This window comes from Peromyscus eremicus, chromosome 1 (assembly GCF_949786415.1).
Source record: "Peromyscus eremicus chromosome 1, PerEre_H2_v1, whole genome shotgun sequence".
In the NCBI taxonomy this organism is placed as follows: domain Eukaryota; kingdom Metazoa; phylum Chordata; class Mammalia; order Rodentia; family Cricetidae; genus Peromyscus; species Peromyscus eremicus.
The window spans coordinates 112976755-112983199 of record NC_081416.1 but is presented as its reverse complement, the minus strand read 5'-3'; positions in this window follow the sequence as shown (position 1 = coordinate 112983199).

Sequence of the window (6445 nt, the reverse complement as noted above, 5' to 3'; positions counted from 1 at the left end):
AAACTGGTCTACATTGATATTTTATCTTTCACCTGTCAAAATGGCAAAGATCCACAACACAATTGAAAGCAAAGATGGCAAGAATGTGAATTAAGAACTCATTCATTGCAGATAGGAGTGAAAAATCATAGAGCCACTATGAAAATCAGTGTGGCAGTTTCTCTGGAAGATGGCAATCAAACTACATCAAGATATAGCTAAATCATGCTTGTGAACATATCCAAAGAATGTTTTATCCTACCACTTAGACACTTGCTCATTTATGTTCCTTGTTACTCCATTCATAATAGCCAAATTTAAAAAACAACGTAGATTCCCCTCAACAGAAGAATGCATAAAGTAAATGTGGTACACTTGTACAATGGAGTATTATTCAGCCAATAAAATAGTGATATTATGAAATTTACAGGCAAATGCATGAAATGAGAAAAAAATCATACTAAGTGAGGTAATGTAGAAACAGAAAGATAAATATGGTTTTTATTTGATTATAATTTGATGTTTTTTTGTTTGCCTTGATTTGATTTTTTTGTTTGTTTTGGTATGTGTTTTTATTTTGTTCTTTAGATTTTGAGGTAGCTTGTGGCTGTATTGTGTGGGTTTTTTTTTTAGAAAGATCTTCAAGTTAGACGGTATGGATAGGAAAATATTCAGGAAGGACTTGAGGGTAGAGTAGAAGATGATGAAATATATGGAAATTTAAACCACTGTTTTAAATAATAAAAACTGTGACCTCCCAAGCATGAGAAAAACTGTATAACTTATCATATGTAATAAGAATGGGCCAGACTCAGAAAATGTAACATATTATTGCCCAGCATTGACTGTTGAAGTGTGTTCGTGTGTGCTGAGTGAGTGATGTAGCTGAATGGACATAGAAAGGAGTGTGAGAGATGATGAAGAAGAAGTTTGAGAGAAATGTCAAAGAATAAGTGAGAGAGTGAATGAGTAGAGAGTGAGTGAATGATGTAGTAATCTGTGTGTATGTATGTGAGAGAGCAATGTGAAGGAGCAGTTGCTATGTAGAGGAGCTATGTGAAAGAACTGTTTAAAGAACTGTATGAGAGAATATGAAGGAACTGTGTAAATTGCTGTATGGTAAGGGAGTTATGAAAATGGCTATGTGGAGATTTGTAACTCTGGTGACGAAGAAGGAGAATCTGTATAGAAGGGAGATGTAGAAGAAAAATGTATGTATAAGGAAGATGTGTAGCCATGTGACAATAGATGTAATTTTGTGTAGAGATGTATGGACAGGTAGGAGAGAGATGTATGTATGCAAACTGTGATTTATAGAGGAAAGATTTTCTAAGTTGAAGTAAAAAAAAATGTTACCATCAGAAACTGTGTTTCTTTGTTTACCCCTCGGATAGAGAGAAACTTATTTCTAAAGACCCTCAAATAAAAAAGTTTTCTAAACTCCCACTCTTCTGAGATCTTCTATTAACAACCCTGGAACAGTTCTGGAAGCTGGCCTTCTGAGTTGTTTTATAAAAGAAACAAAAGAACAAGATAAAAACAAGTGCCGAAATGAAACAAGAAATCTACAAAACAAAGCATGAATTTGATTTTGTGTTGACAAATGACTCATGCGCATAGGACCTACCTTGAAGTGTGGTTGCTATACCCATTGACATTCCATTGGAGGACACTAATTTAAAAAAAAATATGTATTTATTTTTGGTATGGAATTCTGTAGCATGAATCTTAACAGGTCTTATTAATAAAAACATATCCGGGCGGGGTATTGGAATGAATGCTGGAAGATCAGAGAAGCAGAACAAGCCACCGCTTACTCACCTTGCCAATTCCTCAGCTGATCCTGTTTCCTCAGACTTGAAGCTTCTGAGTCCTCATCCAAATGGATCTCACCTGAACTGTTGCTCAAAAGCCTAAAAGCTTAACCAGCCAAAAGCTTCTAGTTTCTTGTCTTCATGCCTTATATACCTTTCTGCTTTCTGCCATCACTTCCTGGGATTAAAGGCATGAGTCTCCATGCCTGGCTGTTTCCAGTGTGGCTTTAAACTCACAGAGATCCAGATGGATCTCTGCCTCCCAAGTGATAGGATTAAAGGCGTGTGTGCCACCATTTTCTGGCCTCTATATCTAGTGGCTGTTCTGTTCTCTGACCCCAGATAAGTTTATTAGGGTGCACAATATTTTGGGGAACACAATATTACCACAGAATTCAGTTTCCCCTCTTCCCCTCATCTTAGTCTTTCCCCCATACTTCCCCTCCATTCACTCTTCCTTCATTTCTATGCAGAAAATAGAGGCTTCCCATGGATAGCAACAAAATATAGCATATTCAGTTATTGTAAGACTAAGCATCTCATCTTTTATTAAGGTTTGGCAAGATTATCCAGCATGAGGAATAGGTCATAAAAGCCAGAAAAAGTTATAGATAACATCTGTTTCCACTATTAGGACTCCCACAAAATCAAACTACACAGCTGTCACATATATGCCAAGGGCCTAAGTCAGTTCCATGTAGGCTCCTTGGTTGTCAGTTCAGTCTCCGTGAACTCCTATAAGCTCAGCTTAGTTGATCCCGTGGGTTTTCTTGTGATGTCCTTGACTCCTCTGCTCCTATAATTCTTCCTCCCTCTCTTAAGCAGGATTCCCCAAACATGGCCTAATATTTGGCTGTGGGTCTCTGCATCTGGTTCCATCAGTTGCTGGATGAATCCTCTCTGATGACAATTGGCCTAGGCAACAATCTATGAGTATAGCAAAATATCAACAGGCATCTTTAAATTGACTTTTTTCCCCAAAAAATGTTTGGTTCTATACTGGGTCTCTGAGCCATCCAGCCTCTGGGTCTATGTGTTCCAGGTAGTGTCAGGGATGCACTCTTGTGACATGAGTCTCAAGCTGGAACAGTAATTGGTTGGCCACTCCCACAGTATCTCTACCTCCCTTACCCTAGCAAATCCTGTAGCGAGGACAGACTGTAGGTCTAAAATTATGAGGTTGTGTTGGTGTCACATTCCTTCCACTGAAAACTTTGCCTGGTCACAGGAGATGTTCAATTCAGGCTATGTATCATCTCTTGATAGGCATCTTAGTTTGGGTCATGCTTGTAGATTCCTGGGAGTTTCCCTTGTACGAGGTTTATACCTGACCATTAAATGTCCCCTTCCAGTCATCTTTCAGTACACTCCCCTCCACCCACCTCACCTGATGCCTCATGTTTTCATCCCCACCTGACCCCAGTCTACCCACAAAATCTCTTCTATATCCCCTTCCCAGGGTGATCCTAGCATCCTCCCTTTGAGCCCTCCTTGTTACCTAGTCTCTCTGGATCTGTGGATTATAGCATTGTTATTATTTACTTTGCAGTTAATATCCACTTATGAGTGAGTACATACCATATTTGTCAGAAAGTGTTTTAGGTTACCTCACTTAGGATGATTGTGTCTGCTTCCAGCAATTAGCCCATAAATTTCATGATGTCATTTTTTTAACTGCTGAGTAACACTCTATTTGTTAATGTGCCGCTCTTTATCCATTCTTTAGTTGAAGGACATCTAGGTTATTTCCAGATTCTGGCTATTAAGAACAAATCTGCGCCGAGTGGTGATGGCGCACGCCTTTAATCCCAGCACTCCAGAGGCAGAGCCAGGCAGATCTCTGTGAGTTCAAGGCCAGCCTGGGCTACCAAGTGAGTTCCAGGAAAGGCGCAAAGCTACACAGAGAAACCCTGTCTCGAAAAACCAAAAAACCAAAAAAAGAACAAATCTGCTATGAATATAGTTGAACAGCAAGTGGCCTTTGGTGTGATCATCCTTATGCCCAACAGTGGTACCTGAGTCTTGAGGTAGATTTTTTTTTCAATTTTCTGAGAAAATGCCATTTTGATTTCTGAAGTGGCTGTACAAATTTGCACTCCTAAAATCAATAAAGGTGTATTTAGAAGTGTCACAATCCCTGATTGCAAGGTTTACTCTAAAGCTAGTAATAAAACCATCATAGTTTTGGTGTAAAAGTAGACAGGGTTGGTCAGTGAAATTGAATCAAAGCTCCAGATGTAAATACACACACCTTGGACACCTGATTTTCTACACAAAAGACTGAATTATGCACTTGAGAAAAGAAAGCATCTTCAACAGATGGTGATAGTATAACTGGATATTGCCATGTAGGAGAATGCAAATAGATCCATATTCTTCACTCTGCACAAAACTCAATTCAAAGTGGATTAAAGACCTCAATATAAATCCAGATACACTAGACATGATAGGAGAGAAAGTGGGGAATAGTCTTGAATACATTGGAATAGGAAACAACTTTTTGAATAGAACTAAGAGTGCAGAAATTTAAAAAAAAATGGGACCTCAGGGAATTGATAAGTTTCTGTAAGGCAAAAAATACCTTCAACAGTACAAAATGACATTCTACAGAATGGGAAAAGATCTTCACCAACTCCACATCTGACAGAGAGTTGATTTCCAAATTACTTAAGAAACTAGACATCATAAAACAAAATGATCCAATTAAAAAATGGGGTGTAGATCTAAACAGGGAATTCCCAAAAGAAGAATCTCAAATGGTTGAGAAAAACTGAAAGATATGTTCAATGTCTTTATTCATCATAGAAATGCAAATCAAAACAACTCTGAGATTCTGCCTTACACCTGTTAGAATGGCTAAGATCAAAAGCACAAGTGACAGATAACACCGGAGAGGATGTGGAGCAAGGAGAACACTAATTTTTAGGCAGTAGAATTTGTTGAGAAAATAGCATGCACATGACAGTTTTTCATTTCTCAAGGCTATGTATGTTACACCTAACACTTGATGGGGAAAGAATTTCCTTCTACCTGTGAAATGGTTATTTTCACTATAATATACACAGTTTTCTAAATGTTATTGTGTCAATAGAAGAAACTGCAAGTGATGAAATAAGTATTACCTAAAACCTTGGTTAGTGGTATTAAAAACATTTAACATTTTCTCTAACCATTTGCTAATTATTAGGCACAATGAACAATTTATATTTTCAAACTTTTTCAAAAACACAGAAAGGAGCCAGCATAACCTAAAACATTCCAGGGTATAAAAATCACATTCAACAATAGACAATAGAAGCAAACTCTTAATTCGCATTTAATATATTTGTCATAGTATCATCTGAATATCCTCAATTTTTTTTATTTTATAATTTAATTTAATTTTACATATCAGCCATGGATTACCTTGTTATCCCCCCTCTCGATCCCCACTCCCTGCCACCGAATTCCCCCCAGCCGACTCCCCATTCCCTTCTCCTCCAGGGCAAAGACTCCCCTGACGATTGAGTTCAACCTGGTAGATTCAGTCCAGGCAGGTCCAGTCCCCTCTTCCCAGGCTGAGCCAAGTGTCCCTGTATAAGCCACAGGTTTCAAACAGCCAACTCATGCACAAAGGACAGGACCCAGTCCCACTGCTTGGATGCCTCCTAAACAGATCAAGCTAATCAACTGTCTCACTTATCCAGAGAGCCTGATCCAGTTGGGGGCTCCTCAGCTATTTGTTCATAGTTCATGTGTTTCCATCAGTTTGGCTATTTGTCCCTGTGCTTTATCCAACCTTGGTCTCAACATTCTCACTCATACAAACCCTCCTCTTTCTTGCCAATTGGATTCCTGGAGCTCCACCTGGGGCCTGGCTGTGGATCTCTGCATTTGGTTCCCTCAGTCATTGGATGAGGTTTCTACCACGACAATTAGGGTATTTGGCCATCCTATCATCAGAGTAGGTCAGTTCGGGCTGTCTCCTGACCATTGCCAGTAGTCTACTATGGGGGTATCTTTGTGGATTTCTGTGGGCCTCTCTAGCACTTTGCTTCTTTCTATTCTCATGTGGTCTTCATTTATCATGGTCTTTTATTCCTTGTTCTCCCTCTCTGTTCTTGATCCAGCTGGGATCTCCCGCTCCCCTAAGCTCTCTTTCCCTTGACCCTCGCCCTTCATTGCTCCCACTCATGTCCATGTTGTTTATGTAGATCTCATTCATTTCTCTGTTATTGGGCGATCACTGTGTCTTTCTTGGGGTCCTGTTTTCTAGGTAGCCTCCCTACATTTGTGAGTAGCAGTCTAGTCATCTTTGTTTTACATCTAGTATCCTCCTTTGAGTGAGTACATACCATGTTTGTCTTTCTGATTCTGGGTTACCTCACTCAGGATGATTTTTTCTAGATCCATCCATTTGCCTGCAAACTTCATGATGTCATTGTTTTTCTCTGCTGAGTAGTATTCCATTGTGTATATGTACCACATTTTATTTATCCATTCTTCAGTTGAAGGGCATCTAGGTGTTTCCAGGTTCTGGCTATTACAATAAATGCTGATATGAACATAGCTGAGCAAGTGCCCTTGTGGTATGATTGAACATTCCTTGGATATATGCCCAAGAGTGGTATAACTGGGTCTTGGGGGAGATTGATTCCCAATTTTCTAAGAAA